Genomic DNA, 19,378 nt, shown 5'->3' with positions numbered 1-19,378 from the left:
GTCTGGGTGTGAGGACACCCCCCCCGGGGGTCCCTGATCCACCATCTGGGTATAAGGACAGCCCCCCTCGGGGGTCCCCTGATCCACTATCTGGGTGAGAGGAGCCCCCTCGGGGGTCCCTGGCCCATCGCCTGCAGTCATTGCCTCCTTTGTGGCAGTTCTTTCTCCAGTCAGCCGTGTGGACCCTCCCAGGCCCTGCTGCTTGGACTCACGCCTCCACATATCCTCCTTCACTCAATCTCAGTCTTGACTTTAAGTCTATTTACTGACAACCCCACAGTCCATATCTCAGTCTAGGCTCCTGTATCCCAAATGTCGACATGAGGTCCCTGAGCAGACATGTAACAGCAACCCCAGACTCGCCATGTGTGCAGCCTGCTTCCTCATCTCTCCTAAATCCGCTCCCTCCATGGCCACAGGAGCACAGCTCCTTTGTCTGCTCAGCTAGAAAATCCCCAGGATCCCACCAGACTTTCAGTCCAGCAGTACTTCCTGCTGGTTCCACCTCTGAATCTCATCCAGCATCTCTTTTCCAACTTGGGCCGAGCAGATTTCCTGAAGGATGCTGCAGTGAACACCTAAAGGCTCATGTCCCCCATCCTTCCATGCGCGACATCCCTCAAGAGGAGCCAAAGCAATCTTCACACCACATGAATTTGATGGAGCCCATCTTGGCTCCACCATGTTGAAGGCTGCCTGTCCGATCCGCGTGGGAGCCGGCTTCTTTTGGGGGATCTCTCCTGCTCCGCATTCCGACCCTCCCTACAAGCTTGCTCCAGTGCAGGTCAGCTTTCGAACGTCCTCTCTGCAGATTCTGCAGGTGGCCAAGTCCTTCAGTGAAGTCTTCACACCCATCAACTCTTGGCGTCTCAGGGAAGCTTCCCTGTGAACATCTTATTTCCTGGCTGTATGGAATGGCAGCTACGGGAAGGAAGGGTGGCTGTGGATGTGGCAGTCCCTTCGGGGTGGGGGGGAACCTTGCACCTTTGACAGCGCTGGCGTTGGCAGATATTAAGTGATTCTCAGTGTCGGTGACTAATGCGTTGGTCAGGGAAAGACCTCGTAGTAAAAAATGCTTGACTTGATGTTCTGGGGCTTCTTCGGAGTGCACATTGAACAGATACACGGCAAAGGGTCAGGAAGTCGATGGGTCAAAAGCTGGGGTCCTCTGGCTTCTCTGGTGTTCCTGGCTTATGCACTGAGGCCTGGCATTCTGTCTTCCCAATCCCTCCTTCTGTTTCACTGACCCCTGCCCCGACCACTTCATATCTGTCCCATGGAATTCTCTTGCCCTCATGGAGATGAAAGCCAGCCTGGTGGAGCTGCCAATAGGAGCCACCCTGAGAGAAGGACATGTGGTCCACGGAGACCAGGAGCACTGTGGCTCCTGTGGGAGGAGCACAGAGGCATCCTGAAAAGCCCTTTGTCGAAACGCAAACTTTTTACTTCGTTTCCTCAGTCTCACCCCGGAGCCTTAAATGTCCGAGCAATCCTTTCTTTTAGGGGAGTGGTCAGCTTCTTATTCCACAGAGGCCCTGACACCCCACAGAATGGGGCTGCCACACCAATGTCTGCATCTTCAACCAGCACAGTGTGGAAGGACCTCAGAGGACCACATTCAGGCCGAGGATCCAGGCAGGGGTGGAGCACCCCATTACCCCGAGCGGAGCCTGGCCCCCTAACGGGAAGGTGACTCCTACAAGGGACGTGTGTGGGCAACTTTGTGCTTGTGCAGAAGCAGCCCACAGCAACCCCAACCCCCCAGAGGCACGAGCATCGCCCTGGAAGGTCAGACATGGATATCTCACTTCCTTGCACTGGCCAGAGATGGACACTCACCGCACACACAGGACAGAGGCCAGCCCATTTTCCAGCCAAAGAGATGGGGTGGGGGGCTTCCTGGAGGAGGTGATACCATGAAGGACATGTGCTCCAGCCCTGCTGCCTTCTGGAGTCCTGTGTGCACAGGTCAGCTCTCTTCTGCTCCCCTCAATGATACTCCAAGCCCACCCACTTACCCACAGAGATGCAGGTCTGTTGGAGGCTGACCTCTGCCCTGGGGAACCCTAGAACACGCTTCATTTCTGCACTTCTTAGCGCACACTGGGGAGCATGTCCAGCTAGTTCTGCGCCTGGTTGGCAGGAAAGTGTGCAGCCGGCATTTCCAGGGCATGGGGGTGGGGTTGGGCGCCACAGGGCAATTCAGAGGCACAGTCGGGCCTGGGTGGTCAGCGAGGGGCAGGTGGTCAGGGGCAGCTGGCGACCTTGTGCGGTGGTCCCAGGGGAGGGTGCCTGTCTTCCAAGCGATGTGGCCCCTTCTCTCCGCTCGTCTGGACTTTCCACTCTCCCAGGGGCACCCGGGGCCCCTGTACATTTACTGTGAGACTGCAGTGTTCTAGAAGAAGCAGCAGTTCAACATGCCCTCCTAGTATTTCTTATCAAAATGGAAAAGCCTTCCAGGCACCATGGCCGTGGCTGGAGGCTTTGTTACAAAGCGAGTGGAGGTGAGACTCCCAGGCCAGCACAGGATCCCAGCACCCAGCCAGGCCTCCTAGGGGCAGGTTTTCGGCTCCTGGGGGGTGGGGGGGCGGTGCTTTTCAGGCTCGACCTCTTGACCCAACCTTGGCCTCTTGATCACAAGAGACCACTCAGGAGCTTGGGAAAGCAGGCTGCCTCGGCCCAGCCCAGACTGCCCAGTGAGCCCTGGGGCAGGGTTTTTGGGGTGTGTGGCTGCTCTAGTCTCATGAGTTCGGGCAGCCGTATCATTCAGGGAACAGAAGTGTCTAGGCTTCTGGCCAGACAGACGGGCTGCTGCTCCCACCCAGAGCACGGGGGGCTGAGGAGCCGGGTAGAGGGAGGTCAGCAGAACCCAGCACAGCTCAGCTTCTCGTCTAAAACAGGGGAAGTCCGCCAGCTTCACTGTCTGTGGTTCCTGGCACTGAGGGGCTGTCTGTGAAGGTTTCTTTTCCAATTTAGTAAAAGACGAGGAGGAAATTGTTAAGTCCTAGCTGGACATGACCGAGCGTGTGAGCACAGCACAGCCTGCAGATCGCTTTGTAGTCGCCATGGCTTGAGCGTACTGCGCCAAGTCAGAGTATTTGTTTAAATGTTTTTTGTTTCATTTTACTGAGAAGCTGGGGAGACAAAGCCCCAGCCCCCACAGAGCAAAGCAGGTGTGCCCCAGCATGGTCTCATGTGGTCAGAAGGTCAAGGTTGGGGCAAAAGGTCAAGAGCCGCAGGCCCCTGCCTCTGCACTGCCCTCTCTCTGCACTTCAGGTGCGACCACAAGGCGGCTGAACCCTGCAATCTGGATGAGATCGAGGGGCCGTGTTTAGCAGGGGCGCAGCCTTTCAGCCATGAGGCAACGAGCGACTGTAACTATTATTCTCTAATTTGTGCAGCTTCTGACAGGACTCAGCTGATCACCCCAAACTGAAAAACCTGCCTCTTGAGCCCCACTGGATGTCACAGGGAGCTTCAAATTAACTTTCAATTTGTGGATCTGGCTAAATGGAAAATAGTTCATAAAATGCGATTCTGATTTACCATATTGGGCTTTTTTAGGGGTGTTAAAAACAGCGGTAAAAATTCTCATTGGAAATATAAAAACCAGTATCTTTGCTCAAGCAATACAAGGTCTTGTTTAGATTTTGTGTGCTAAGTTGCTTCAGTCGTGGCTGACTCTCCACAACCTCCAGGCTCCTCTGTCCGTGGGATTCTCCAGGCAAGAATGCTGGAGTGGGTTGCCATGCCCTCCTCCAGGGGATATTCCTGATCCAGGGATCAAACCGGCCTCTCTCAGCAGGCCAGTTCTTTACCACTAGCGCCACCTGGGAAGCCTCTGTTTAGATTTTAGCTTTACCCAAAAAGCCCCGGAGAGAAGACAGTGAGAGTCCTCTACACAACGCCTGTCCAGCTTGGTTGTTTTTAGAGCATGTTAGGACTGACAAGGACACAAGACTGTATATAAACTAGATAGCCAGCAAGGAAGGGAGCAGTCATCAGTATCATGTAATAACCCGCACGGGAAAAGCATTCAAAAAAGAATAGGCATGTGTGTGTATCGTTGAATCTGTGCCCTTGAAACTGGCACAATGCTGTTGAGCAACTGCACTCCAGCATAAAATAAAAATGACAGGAATATAAGACGTGGCTCTGTCCACTTCCGGGATGGCTGGAAGCCAGTTGAGCTGGGTGATGGGGCAGATTGGAGCCTCTGACGAGCCCGACATCAGGTCTGTGGGCTCCTGGAGGCCGCCTGTCCTGAAGTTCCTTGTCCACCCCCAGGTAGGGCTGCCCAGATCACGTGAGCCTGGGGCCGCGGTCCGTTCTCCAGAGCAGCCAGCCCCGACTCCGTCCCGACTTGCCCTTTGCCCAGAGCTTCCCCTCTTTGCCCAGAGCCTCCCTTCTTTGCCCAGAACCTCCTCTCTTTGCCCAGAGCCTCCCCGTTTTCTTCCCAAGCTGTGGAATGTGGGATCACCCATCCACGGGGACTCCGAGAAACCCATGACCTTGACGATCTCCTCTCAGGCGGCCTCCCCTGGCAGCCTGGAGGCAGCCTTGGGCCTCCAGGAGGTTCACTGAAAAAGGGTCCCCACGAGACTTGGTGTTGGCTGCACTGCAGGCGCCATTCACGGAAGAATTTGGGGAAATGGAGAAGCCTGTGATGGAACATAAAGACCGGAGTGCGGGCAGAACCCCAAAAGCCATGCAGCGCGTTGGCCGAGCCAGGCGGGGGGCTGCACGCCAGCCCGGGATGAAAGGCCTGTCCTCAAGTCGCAGGGTGGAGGGAGGGAGGCAGGGGCTTCGTGTGAGAGGAGGCAACAGAGGATGCATGAGGGCAGATGGGCGCTTCGCTTTAAAATCCCTGGTGCCCCCTGTGTGGCTGCTCTCACCGGGCACCTGTCTCCTGGCACCTCTGCGCCCCATCCTTCTGTCACTGGGGGTGTCTGAGCCCCGTGTTCACTGATGTCCCACTGTCCCCACTAAAGAGTGAGTGCCCAAGGGTCTGTGGTCTCCCCAGTGGGCACAGACAGCTCAACACTCCCCAAACACAAAACCCAGGCAGGCTGAGGCCCAGGAGGTACCCAGTTTCAGCCAGCTGGGTGTTGTTCAGTCACTCAGCCATGTTTAATTGTGCAACCCCGTGGACTGCAGCACGCCGGGCTTCCCTGTCCATCACCATCTCCTGGAGTTTGCTCAAACTCATGTCCACTGAGTCAGTGATGTCATCCAACCATTTCATCCTCTGTTTCCCCCTTCTCCTCCTGCCTTCAGTCTTTCCCAGCATCGAGGTCTTTTCCAGTGAGACAGCTCTTCGAATCTGGTGGCCAAAGGATTGGAGCTTCAGCATCAGTCCTTCCAATGAATATCTAGGTTTGATTTCTCTTAGTATTGAGATGAGGGAGATGACGCTGAATCCTGAATCCTTAGAAGCTGAATTCCCTGGAAACCCCAAAACTTCTCTGTGGGCATGTATGTGGTAAAATCATCTTAGATCCTACACATTCCTGAAGTTGTTACACACACTCATCCTTCTTAGATTCTGCCTTGTGTGACTGGATTAGCTCTGGACCGCTCAGTCATCAATTTGCCATCAGGTCTTGCCCTGCGAGGCCTCTAACTCCAAGGAGGAATTTAGAGAGGATGGCTCTGAAATGTTTAAATAAGGTATAAATATGCATGGTATGGTCTGTGTCTCCTTTGCTGGGGGACTCTGTGACTTACCCCTTCCAGCAGAAATACCTCTAGGATGACAGGTGGGAACCCTACCTTCTTCCAAGTTTTCGATTCTAATTATTTGGGAGGTGGCTCAGATGGTAAAGTCTCTGCCTCCAAAGCAGGAAAATCCTCCAAAGCAGGATTTGATCTGGTGGGGAAGATCCCTTGGAGAAGGTCATGGCAACCCACTCCAGTATTCTTGCCTGGAGAATCCCCATGGACGGAGGAACCTGGCAGGCTACAGTCCATGGGAGTTGCAGAGTCTGACATGACTGAAGGGACTAACGGTTGCTTTTTTTACTGAGTGAGTTTGGAGGCTGTGGATGAGGCTAGGGGCACGCCTCTAGGCGGGGGTTTCTCTGCTTTGAGCTGCGTTGTCCCCCAGGCTCGGCCACCAAACTCCTCATCCTCCGCTGTCCCAGGCGGCCCCTGGCTCCCCGTGAAGCGGCAGCTCTGCAGTGACTCCCTGTCTCCCCGCGGAGCCCCGGGGGCACCCTGCCTCTAGGTGTGGGCTCCCAGTGCGGGCGGGTGCTGCGTGCGGCTCCCAGGGGTGACCTCCCCGTGGGGCAGGGTTCACTCGGCTCTGCTGCCCTGGCGGGTGCCAGGCTGTTTGACCCAAACCACCCACAGACAGGCCCACCTGGGGACACGCAGAGGTGACCACAGTTTTGCTCCGAATCACATTCTCCTCATGTATAGTCCAGCTTCTTTTCTGGCTCTGGGCTCGTGTTCCAGTCACAAGGCCAGTCTGGAACTCAGAGATGACCATGCTATTTTTAATGAAAATAATAAAATACAGCAAATTGATTAAACAGATTTCAGAGAACTGGAGGTGATGCGTGGAGTCCCCGAGGTGATGACCTTAGGAACCACGGTGGCAGCCCCCAGCCTCGTGCTGGGGGAGGCTGGGGGAATTGTCTCAGGGCTTCGAGGCTGAGAAGCCTCCAGGGTCCCTGGAGTGGGACCCTGACCCTAAGGAGGAATGGCAGTGCCTGCCCACCCCGCCCCGTGTCCTAAGGGGAGGCTGCCCCCGGGAGTGCAGGACCCTCAGAAGTAGGACACTGGGGCGGTGCCATCTGGGACCACAGACCCTGAAAGGACAAGGGTCTTCGCCCTCCCCTGGCTCCGGAGTCTCCGTGGCCCCCGCTGGAGTAGCCTGAGGGGACAGAGGTGGAGGAGGGGATGTGCCATCTGCAGATCGGGCTGCACAGCGGGCCAGCTGACCATCCGAGGGTGGGTTTAAAGTCGAGACCCTAACTGGGAAAGGACGCCAAGGCTTACCTGCAGCCGGAGCTGCCTGCTTCAGCTCGGGGAGCTGGCCAGCCAGCCACCTGCGGAACTGGCACTCAAAGTGGCCTCAGTCCGGAGCATCCAAACGCCAAAACCATCGCTCCGTGGCCGTGCTGGACGGTGTCCCTGCTGTGTGATGTAACTCTGAACTCTAGCCGGTGCACCCTGCACAGTTTTGCTATGCATCTTGCCAGAGACCAAGCTCTCCCAGTAGATTTCCATGACACACATGGCTCTTGATCCCAGAGTCCAAGTACCATGCCAACCACCCCTGATTGAAAAGGCACTGGAATCTGGAGGGTTTTACTTTTTCCATCCAGTCGGAAATGGAGAGAAGTCAGTCATCTGAATACAGGCATTCTTAAAAGTTAAAGTAAAAGCTCACTTTGCTTTAATGATACTTCTAGTGGTGTGTCTCTTCCATTTCTGCTGAGCAGCCTCACAAAACCATCTGAAACCCTGAGCTCAGGTGACTTACTGGAAGACTCCAGGTCCTTCACGTGACGCATGCTCCGAGGAGGGATGTGTGGGGGGCGGGGCGGGGGCGGGGCAGCACTGGTTGCCATGGAAGCTCCTGATGCTGGTTGCCATGGCTACTGACACCTGCATCACCCTCTCCCCATCAATTATCAGGCAGATCTAAGGGCAGGGTGGCCCCATGTCCAGCCAATTTCTAATATATCACTTACTCTAATCAATCACTCTTTCATCCCAAGCAGCTTAAACCCACACTGAGTTTTCCTGAAAGGTCCTGACTAGCAAAAGACACTATAAAAACACATGAGGTAAGACCAGTTGTATAGCTCAAGGTCTTCCTCAGACACCTTTTGCCACCAGCCCAGCAGAGCGGGACCCAGGACCCCCAGCCCACACAGTAGTCTGCAGTGTCGTGTGTCCTGCAGGGGTGGGGGCTCGTCCCTGCGGCCGTCCCCCGTGACCCGAGGTGTGGCGTGGCAGTGGTGTTTGTATTAGAGCAGCCCTTCTGCGGGGAGTCTAACCCAGGGTGGGCGCTCAGAGGGGCTGCCTGCCCCGATGCTGTCTTACTCTTGCAGTCCCTCCCTGCTGGCGCCCTGCTCTCGCGCTCCGTGACCTCCCCTGAGACAGGAGGGCAGGAGGGGAGGCACTGCTCCATTGCGGAGATGAGGAAACTGGAAGACAGAGAGCAGACACATATTCACACGTCATGACAAAAGCCGACAGGAAGCGGAAACTCGGGCCCAGCCCTCCTCTTGCAGCTTCCCCATGAGACCCCGGAGCCCAGCAGTCCAGGAGCTGCCCTGTCCTGGGCATGGACCCCGCCTGCCAGCCCCACGGCCTGCCTGCCCCAGCTCCCACTTCTCAAGGGGACCACGTGCAGACCTGTCACTGACCCACAAGTAGAGGGAGAGAGGCTGCAGGGGCTCTGAAAGAGCCGCCCCTGCAGGGGGAATTCTAAGCGGGGACCAAAGCTCCATGCCCAGCCCTCCATTATGTGAATAACAGAAGGGGAGTGGGGGCCCAGAAGGGTTGCTGCTGAACCACGAAAGATGCTGGGATTCTTGGCCTCCAGAGGAGAAGAATTCAATCTGGGGTTAGAGACACTTGATCTCTCAGAGCTTTTGTGTCATCAAGTTTTATTAAGGTACAAAGAGAGAGAGAAAGCTTCTGACATAGACATCAGGAGGCGGCAGAAAGAGTGCCCCTCCAGTAGCGTTAGCAATGGAGTTGTATGCTTTAATTAGTCATTACAGTGAATCAGAAGAATGTCTGGTGGTTGTAAAGACCTCACTAGACCCACTCCCATAATTTACATTTTAAGATAACGGAATCAGCCAGAAGGTTTTTTCTAGAAACTGCCCTCAAGCAGGATACTTTATTGTTATATAATCCTAAGGAATGCAAAGGGAAAAAAGTTTGTCCTTTCTTCCTCCTTGAGAATTCCAGGCCCCTCTCTCCTTGGGGACCCCCGTCTTATCAACCTGCCTAGGAATTGACTCTCCCAGCCCGGGGTCATTTCCCTTCCTGATTTACTCCTTTCGATCACCATCTTTTGTGCTGTGACTGCAGGAGCCCCTGAGCTGAAGTCTTGCCTGGGAAGGAAGGTGAAGGGGTGACTGCTGAGGCTGTGAGTGCCTGGTGGGCACACCCCCTCCACTGGCGAGCGCCTCAGAAATAAAGCACATGGCCTGAGGGCATCAGCAAGCCTTCCTCTGGTTGGGGGAGTGGCTCCGCGAGAGGGTCTTACACCCTTAATGATGCAGCATCATCTGAGAGCAAGCTCCTGGCCACGGACACCCTCCATCAAGGGTCTCCCCACCGTGGTGGCCACAGAAGGCCTCCGGCAACTTGATGCAATTTCTCACAGACGTGTGTCTGTGCAGAAAATGGTGTTGGATGCCAACAAAGTGTGCTGGCGGCAATCAAGACTGGAGTCTTGGGGAGCCCGACGTTCGCGCTGAGCCGGGCGTGGTGCTGAGTAAGCTGGATGGGGCACCTTGCGTCACGAAGTCAAAGGACAGGTGTAGATCTTACCTCAAGCAATGTGAGCTAAATAAGACCACACTCAGTTTCCCTCTTGTAGCCCTACAATCTAGAGGGAAGCGACAGTGTGAGTGTTCAGTTGCTCAGTTGCGTCCGACTCTTTGTGACCCCATGGACTGCAGCTGCCAGCTCCCCTGTTCATGGGCTTCCCAGGAAGAACACTGGGTGCGTTGCCATTTCCTTCTTCAGGAGATCTTCCCGACCCAGGGATCACACCCTGATCTCTTGAGTCTCCTTTACCAATCTGGGAAGCTCGAAATGCCAACAGCTTTGGTTAAAATGCACATTCAATCAGGAGCTTCAGGTCCACCTGTGACCCCAAACCCCCTCAATGAGAACCCTGGTGCTGGAGGAGCCATGGGTCCCTGAGTATCTCCCACCCAGTTCCCAGAATCAGTCTCCCACTCACCTTCCTGACCAGGGAGCAGATTTTTAAATGCAAAGTGTCATTTGTGAGCACACAAGATTCAGACTCCACTCTGTGAGTGAAATCTGTCACTGAGTACAATTCACTGTAGCACTCTAGATTCATGGAGGTGGACGGCATTTAGTTTTTGTGCTCTGGATGGCAGGCAGACGAGTGAGCCTCCTGTGATGTGGGCTGGTTAAATTTAGCAAATTTTATGGCTCTCGTCTGCGAAATAAAAACAGGAAGAGCATCCTTCTTGAGTGTAATGCTATGTAAATTAATTAACTACAAGTCGTGCATAGGGAAAAATAAAAATGTCAATAAGTACATCAGCGGTATCATAAATCCCCATCCAATTAACAAAAGCTCCATCTCCAGGGAGACTTCTTCAGACTTTGGGGGTCTAACCTCTGTCACCAGTTCACAGACGTCTCATGCTTTCTTCTGGGTTTAAAAAGAACACTCCTCAGGGAATCCATCTACCCAGCGGCAGTGAGCATGGAGCAGGGCAGGCTTTCTGGTTCTCAGGCCTGATTCTCCACTGCGGGGGTCTGGGGGAGACCCCCTCGGAGCAGAGACCCTGCCCCCCAAAACCCCACGCCTCCCGCTGCCTGCCTCAGCTGCACACACAGCCCTTCCTCCCACCGTGGCTGTGGTCACACCCTGGTTCCAGCCATACCACTGGCTGCTCCATGCTCTTCCAAGTGCTGTGGGCACTCACTCAGTTTGGGACAAGCCCAGCCTGCACGGGGGTCACCTCTGGCCGGTTCCTGGTCCCCAGCTCTGCATGGCGTGGCTTGCCTTCAGGAAGGCGGGGTTCACCGAGCCCCACAGCCCTCTCCCTCATCCACTGTTCCCGGTGTGGGCAGGTGTCCCCTCACCCCGCTGGGGGCCGGCCTCCTGCCCTCTGGGGACACACAGGCCCTCCCCTCAGGGTGGGCTGCCCGCCTCCTAAACGCCTGCCCTCCCGTCCCCTGAAATCCTTCCATGCATTGCCTTTGGACCCGGAATCTATCGAGCCTTCCCGGTGTCCGCCTGCCTCCCTAAGGAGCAGAGGGGTCTCTAGAGCCAGGCGAGTCTTGTCCATCCCTGGGGGGTGGGGTGTCCCAGCACCAAGCCCACCACTCACAAGGCATCCGGCAGCAGCGAGTTTTGACTTGAGTGGAACCCACAAGGCAGCTGGCCGGTGGGTCTCATCTAGAACCGTCTAACCCTGTTAGACGGGCTGAGACTCCTGGCTGCAGACACAGCGGCCCCTCAGAAACAAGGCCTGGCAAGAACGCCGTGTGAACTGTCACCCCCGCCCCAGTTTCTGCAGCCCCGACACCTGCGTGTCTGGCAGACCCCCACCCCGGCCCCCTGTGCAGGGGCGAAGTTGATGGGCCCCCGATGGCTCAGCGTCTCTCTGGGAGAACTCACCTCGTGGGTCCCATCCAGATCAAAACTCGGGCCCAGAGGTGAGAAGGCCGCCTCCTCAGAGAGACGGTGGCTTGGAGGCTGAGTTCCGCGTGCCCTGGTGTTGCAGAAGGTGATCTTGAGACTGTTTCTTAGAAGCAAAGGGAAAAAGCCGCGTTCATCAACGTGCGCGGGTGCCCATTCGATGATACAGGCTTCCCTGGTGGCTCAGCTGGTAAAGAATCCGCCTTCAGTGCGGGAGACCTGGGTTTGATTCCTGGGTTGGGAAGATCCCCTGAAGAAGGGAAAGGCTACCCACTCTGGTATTCTGGCCTGAGAAGTCCATGGATGATACAGTCCATGGGGTCGCAAGGAGTCGGACATGACTGCGTGCCTTTCACTTCACACGCTGACTGCTCCACCATGTCTATTTCATATTTTCACATGTCTGTGTATGTATTTTAAGGGAAATGTGCTGGTGACCACCTCCCCCCACCCCCCACCCCAGGGCAGGAGCACCATCCAAGCTCCGTCCTGCAGCCTGATGCCTCGTGGGTGTCACTCTCTGAGGCTGGAACGTCCCCACCAGCACTTTGCATGATCCTAATGGCAGAGCCGATATGAAACCAGAAGGAAAGAATATGCTTGGGGAACAAAGGAGCCATCCTTCTACGCCCGTTCTCCTCTCCCCCGGCGGTTTCAAAGGCAGCACACACCTCTGCAGACTCGGGCTGAGAGGGAGCGCCAGCCACTGCCCCGTCCTGTGGTGTGCACCCCGCGAAGTCCCTGGCCGCTTTCCCGTCCCAGCTCCCCTCTCCTCTCCCCTTCTGATGTCTTTCCAGGTTGGAGCTCCTGCTTAGATGAAACAGATGACTTTCTGGGCCCGCTTCTGCTCACAGCAGGCAGGTGCAACAGTGACGGATTGGTTGAAACATGAGGATTAATGGGTATTTATATTTCATTAAATTTTATGCTCACTGGAGAATAATGTATCACTCGCAGATATTGAAACATATGTCAACCCTATCCACTTACATATAATTCAATTTGACTTAAATGCATTGATCAAATTTTATTAAAGTCCAATATATCTTCCAAAAAGGCTGGGGAACATAGAACTGTCCTTTCACAATCACCCGATGAAAGGAGGCGTCTGTGCTATAACCCTATTCATATAGAAAGAGAGACGGTGCTGGATGAAGCTCTCATCTACAGTGACCAGGGGCTGCTAGGAGACTTGGTGAGTGAGATTATGGAGCAAATTCTAAAGGGAGGCCTTGCTGATGTGACCCCAGAGGGGGTGACATTACTGTGAACATCCCCAGGAACCAGTCACAGAGGTGAGGAATCCCCGACTGCTCGGTGACACCCGGATGGCACTGTTCTGGCAGGGACAGCCACCTCTGCCCCATCGTGCCCTGCCCACCTCTCCATCACTGCCGTCCCCACTTCGAAGGCATTTGTGTGCGTTTCGTACAGATCTGTTCTCAAACCAAAAGAAACACAGACGCGTGCAGAAGGGCCCTTGACACAGGCTCGAATGGACATCATGACGATATGGTTGTTTATTTTAAATTCTATCTGAAGTGGGTGTCCATGCCCCCCCCCCCCCCCACTGTATAGTAACTGGAAGGTGAGCGTCTGTCTGCAGAAACAGACACTGTTCAACAGGGTATGGCTACTCACTAATCAACTTCACTTGTGGAATTTCTAAAGCAATGAAATAAACATTGCCTCAATTCGAGGAAAGTCTTGGCTAGTGTCCTTCAACTTTCCAGCGGCTTGCGTGAAAACTTAAGGCAAGTCAATCCTGCTTTAAGAATATGGACTTTGGGACCATGATCCTGTGCTGGAAAATAAAATTCTCTGAAAAATAAAATTCTGAAGTCCGATTGCAGTTTCTCAAGCTTGGCAGACTGGATGATTGATTGATTTGATTAAAATGATAAAAATAATATAAGAAAGAAAAGATGGGGCTTTCCATGTTTGAATTCTTCTGAAAAACCTTCAGTGAAAGCATAAGTTGTGACCTGACGGTTTGTCCAGGGCTGGTGGGATTGGAGGTGATCTGACTTTTTTTACCTCTTTTCCAAACACCTGTAAATACCCAACAGAGCGCCGTGGGAGATGCCATGGAAGCCCTGCTCAGGAAATACTGGGTCAGCCGCCTCCCTTTGTGTTTGAAAATGCTATGTTTTGGGTTAGGTAGTAAATGTGTTGTTGTTCAGTCGCTCAGTTGTGTCCAACTCTGTGAGTTGAGGGGCTGCAGCACACCCAGCTCCTCTGTCCTCCAGTATCTCCAGGGAGTTTGCTCAAACTCATGTCCATTGAGTCAGTGATGCTATCTAACCACCTCATCCTCTGCCTTCTTCGCCTTTTGCCTTTAATCATTCCCAGCATCAGGGTCTTTTCCAATTAATCGGCTCTTCGCATCAGGTGGCCAAAGCGGTAAATAACAGTTGTTGACAATACTGTTGCCCAGATATTTCAGACATCACAGACACAAGTGAGAAATAGGGAGACTCCCATGCCCTCGAGTTTATAAAAGAATCGGTGGTAAAGAAGATAGCAAAGGACAGGGAAGCCCGGTATGCTGCAGTCCATGGGGTCGCAAAGAGTTGGCCATGACTGAACATGACTTAATGACTGAACAAAAAAGAAGGCTGATTTTCCTTCACCATGTCTATTACAAACAATCAAAATACAGCTGTAGCTTTGAAACAGTGAACTAGTATCCTGATTATGATTATTTCTTCAGAAAATAACTAAGTGGCTCAGAAGGCTGCCCGCCAGCGCCACGGTGACTGCAGAGCCCCCGGCTACAGCTGAGCCCTTCTGGGTCCCAGACCCCGGGGTCCTAGTGTGGGGCCGCCCTGCTGGGAGGCCCTGGATCCCGATCCCGTGGAGTCCAGCACAGATGAGATCTGACGGGAGCAGATGTCCTCAGCACACGAGCCGCAGAGTCTGAAACCCTGATGCAGGTGCCCAGCGGTGTGCAGCTCCCAGGCTCCCTGCCCTGCGGGTGGTCTGGGACCAGTGATGGAGATGCTGCCAAGTGCATCCTGGGAGGGAAGGTCCAGGCCTGGCTCCCCAGAGCTGCCCCCTGCTACTTCTCTGACTACTGCTCTCTGGACTTTCCACTCTGTCTGTGAGGACCACAGAGGCGTCCGGAGGCCCTGCCGGGTCTCTGGGCTGTGCCTCCGCGTACCACTTACCTCCACTGTCTGCACAAGTTTCCTGGGAAGCTCGGTGGCCCTGGGGCACCAGGAGACCTTGACCCCGGCCTTTCAGTTCCGATTCAGCCTTCCTGACCTCCTGACTATCCCTCCAGAGCTCAGACTGGCCAGTTTTTCTCTGTCTGGAGTCATACTCCCACCTGCCCTTTGCGCCAGATCCACTGAAGTCTGGGGTGCTACCAACCCAAGTTGGGTCTTGCCTATGAGACCATCTTGTCACCACAACATGGGCAAGGCCATCCAGGCAGCCCAGGCAGAGTGCCCCCCAGATTCCAGGACTGTCTGCCAGCTGTTTTGCACCCTGGACGGCTCCAAGGCTTCCGACCCCTGAGTACCGGATGTGCAGAGTAGTGGTTTTGGTCCCTGTGGTCCCTGCAGCACCCGCAGAACCTGTAGAACCCGTAGAACCTGGAGCACCCGCAGAACCCACAGCACCCGCAGCACCTGGAGCACCCGCAGCAGCCGCAGCACCCACAGCACCTGGAGCACCCGCAGCAGCTGCAGCACCTGTGATGTCTGCAATAGCTGTACCATCTGTGCGGCCTGAATGCCCTGCAAGGCCTGAGCGCCTGCTTCATCCGTGCCACCTGCAGTAACTACGGCGCCTCCAGGGGCTGCAGCACCCATGGTACCTTCAGGCCCCTAGAGGTTGAGGGTGCGCTTGTTGGGTCTTTATTCTTGTTGAGAGAGGGGGACACGTGACACATGTTTACAAGTCTAGACATCTAACACTCCTAGGTGAAAAGTGACCGAGGACTGCAAACCAGCTGTCCATAAAGAAGGGCTGAAGAACAGCAAAGCCACGGAGGTTTTTAAAACTGTCAGACCACATGAGAATGCAAAAAGAGCAAAAGGAAACCAGCAAACAGAGTCCGGAAACAGAGCTCCAAGGCCGTCTTGGGGAGGGCTCACCCCTGCCTCCTGCCGGAGGTGACAGCTTTCACCCCAAGTCTCGCCAGGATCATCGGGCCACGGACGCTGCCTCACTTGCCAGACAACTGACTGCTCTTCCCAGAAGGCGAGGGTGATCTGCTCAGAAGAAGGTGATCCCAGAAGAACAAGTGCACACCCGGCAGGGCAGCGTCTGCAGGAGCTGGATTTCCATCCAGGGAGAATCTGTCATCCAGCAGGGGAAGAGTTTCCACCTCCAAGAAGTCTGCTGGGGTCTCGCCCAGCCAGGCACTGTGGCCCCACACCCGGGCCTCTGTGTGTCCTTCGGTGGCGTCCAGTCTGCGTCTCGGATGTGGGTCCCACAGAGCCGTCAGTGTTCTCGGGGCTATATTGGATAAAAAGGTTGGGGCTGCTGAGCTACAGTGACATGATTTGGTTTGCTGCAGACCAGAGCCTGGAGTGTGTTCCCGGACTCAGCACGCTCCGTGAGGAGAAGGCGCCCTCGAAGCCGGTTTTGCATCAAACACCTGGTCCGCCGGAGCTCTGATAGATCACTCAGACCATGTCTGAAGAGACAGGAAGTCCTACAGATCCATCCTTTTTAACTCTAACAATCTTTAGAGCATCCAACGTGTGACTGAGAGTGGCAAAAGGAAGAAAGCTGCTCAGGACACAAGGGGGCCCGCTCATCCCTTTTACCAGCTGCCACTCCACCACCTGCCTCACGACCAGTCCGGAGCTGGGAGGACCTCGAGCCCTCGGGGTGCTGAGCTGAGTGAATGGGTGCCGCAGGAGTGTTACACCGAATTGATAACATGTGTGCGAAGATGCTGAGATTAATCTCATTTCACTTCTTGGAATATGAGGGAAAATGTGAGGCTGGCTCTGGAGATGAACCAAGAGCCTTTGTGGAAAATTACTGTGTGATGTTGATAGCTTTGTTCAAGAATCTGGTGCTAGAGCTGGCCTGGGAGTCAGCGCACGCGGCCAGCCGGGGACACGGGAGGGGACTCGAGGCAGTTTGCGTGTGTGTGCATGCATGTATGTGCATGTGTGCTCGTGTGTGTGTGTGTGTGCATGTGTGTGTGTGCGCACGTGTGTGTGTGCAGAGAGAGGGAGAGAGTGGGAACCAGCTCCACACTAGATTCCAGTTCGTCAACTAGCCCGTGTTTGCAGACACCTGAGTCGCGGTGACTGGCCCCCAGAACAGCCAGAGAGCGGCCGTTGGGGCTCGCTGTTGATGTGTGTGTTTCCCCAGTCCTGCCCATCCTTCTGTCTGAGATAAGGTCCATCTCCACGTTGCCTCCCTGATGCAGGGATGCTGGTGTCTGCTCTCCGTCTCGGGGCAGGCCGTGGACCAGGAGGGGACACAAGCTCGGGGCACCGTGGCTGAGTCTTCAGGACCAGCCAGGTGTCCCCACTCCCAGGTGGCGAGGCTCTGGGGGCAGCAGGCCCCAGGCTCTGCCTCTGTCTCCCTCCCCTCACACGACTTAGCAGGGAAGGCGGGAGCCCTGGGGTAGCACCTCCCCGCTGTCCCCCGGGTTCTCACCGCCTAGGCCGCTCTGGACCTGGACCACGAGGAGGCCGAGGTGGGGCTGCCTTGAGAGAGTGACCTTCTGCCAGAGAGGACGGGCGCCCATGAGGACGTGATTCCAGGATTTCGTGACTGCCTATGTTCCGAAGTCACGGCCAATCCCCACAAGTCACACCAGCCCTTCTGCAAATAAGAGTGTGGACTCACCTCAAACTCACAGAGACATCTTGTGAAAATTAGCATTAATCTCCACACCCAAACATGCACACACACACACATGCACACATCCACGCACATACATGCAGATGCCCACACATACCAGAGAAGGCAATGGCACCCCACTCCAGTACTCTTGCCTGAAAAATCCCATGGACAGAGGAGCCTGGTAGGCTGCAGTCCATGGGGTCACGAAGAGTCAGACACGACTGAGCGACTTCCCTTTCACTTTTCACTTTCATGCATTGGAGAAGGAAATGGCAACCCACGCCAGTGTTCTTGCCTGGAGAATCCCAGGGACGGGGGAGCCTGGTGGACTGCTGGCTGTGGGGTTGCACAGAGTCGGACACGACTGAAGCGACTTAGCAGCAGCAGCAGCAGCAGCAGCAACCCACACGTACATGCACACATGCCTGCACACGCTCACACACACACACGTGTACCCGGGCAAGTGCAGACGTCACAGCCTCGGGCACAGTGGCCCTGATACCTCTTCTTGTGAAGGAAGGACTTTAGCACCCACCCCAGCTCAGCCCTCGGGAGGCCCCCAGAGGTGCCAGCCAAGCTCAGAGAGCAAAACAAGCCGGGTTTGTACAATCGTGAGCCGTGGTGACACAGGAGCCTCTCTCCCAGTCAAGCCCCCTGAGCCCCAGGCAGGGGAGGCAGCTGAAGCCTGGTCTCCTGCAGATGGACCAGTATGACTGTTCCCCACCCCAGCTCCCGCATGACATGAGGCTGAGCTCAGACACACTGACAATGCTCCCACGGTCCGAGTCCAAGATGGTCCGTCCTCCTTACCTGTGGGCTCCGTATCTGCTGACTCTTCTGATCTCTGAGACATTTGGGCCCTCAGATCCCCAGAGGGACACTCCCAGAGCACTCGTGGGCACCACAGAGTGGCTCAGAGCTTGGTCTCTGGACCCATCTTCCCTGAGCAAGGGGACTCCTGTCCTCTCTGTTCCATCTTTTCTGGAGCCTATTCACGGCCAGGACTTCTGAGGTTCCGTGCTCACTAGCGACGACTTTGCTGTGTAACGGGCCCTCAGCTGTGGCTCTGCTGTGTCTCACACAGAAAACTCCTCTGCTGGGTGAGCCTCATTCAGGCCTGAGTCGCAGGGCTGTTGGCCGAGGGCTCCATGTTATAAATCAGCAGTAGGTACTCAGTGAGGAGTCTTTAACCGGACACACACATGGAGCAAGCTTAGGTACTAATCAGCTGAGAAAGACGCTGTGACAAGAAGCCCACGGAAAACTGACCCTGTGTTTTGGAGCGAGGGTTCCATGTCTACTAGGTCGGTCTCTGGGGGACTTTGCAGGACAAAACTGCCATGGACAGCAAGAATCAGCTGTAATTACCATCTGAACCTGGCCTCTCGGGGACAGCAGAGACCCCCAAATTTGTGATGAATGGTTACACGATGTACTTTGCTCTCAAACCTGGTTGTGCATTAAATCATCTGTGAATCTAAACACATACACACACACGCACACACACACACACACCTGTTGGAATAAACCTGCCTCCCACAAGGAGATTCTGTTTCAATCAGACTGGTCAGAGGCAGGGACACCTGATTTCTCAGAGACCCTGATGACTCTAACATGCAGCCAGAGCTGAAAACCACTAGTGTGTCTGGAGAGACCAGGTGGGATCTTTTCCCAGAAACACACACAACCCAAACCAGTGTGCCATGAACATGCACAGAAGCCCCGCTGCGGTCCTGAAAGCTCAGAGTTCCTGGAGGGCCACACTCTATGCACCTGGGCTGGCTTCAGACCCTTTCCAGAAGGTGCCGTGCTTGCGCCATTTCATGCAGCAATCCCGCAGTGAGCGTGGCACGGCGGTCACGGCTGGGCCTCTGGGCCTGGCCTGTGGGATTCAGCCCCCATCTACAGCACCGGAAGAGCTGTAGGTTCCAGAAAAGCAGATAAAGGTTCACATAGACAATGAGATTCAGGGTCAGGAGTCGACAGACGTGATCATGGGTGCTGCGAGATCCCACCATCGGCTGTTTGTAAGCTGGAGACCCTGCGGGCTGGCGGCATGGCTCCATGGCCTGCAAGGCAGAGCCGGCGCTGCAGACTCTGGTCTGCGTCTCACAGGCTGAGAACCAGCAGCAGGAAGGCAGAAGAGCAGGCCCCAGCTCCACACTTGGCGGGAGGGGT

This window comes from Bubalus bubalis, chromosome 19 (assembly GCF_019923935.1).
Source record: "Bubalus bubalis isolate 160015118507 breed Murrah chromosome 19, NDDB_SH_1, whole genome shotgun sequence".
Taxonomy (NCBI): domain Eukaryota; kingdom Metazoa; phylum Chordata; class Mammalia; order Artiodactyla; family Bovidae; genus Bubalus; species Bubalus bubalis.
The sequence above is the reverse complement of the archived record's forward strand: the minus strand, read 5'-3'. Positions refer to the sequence as shown.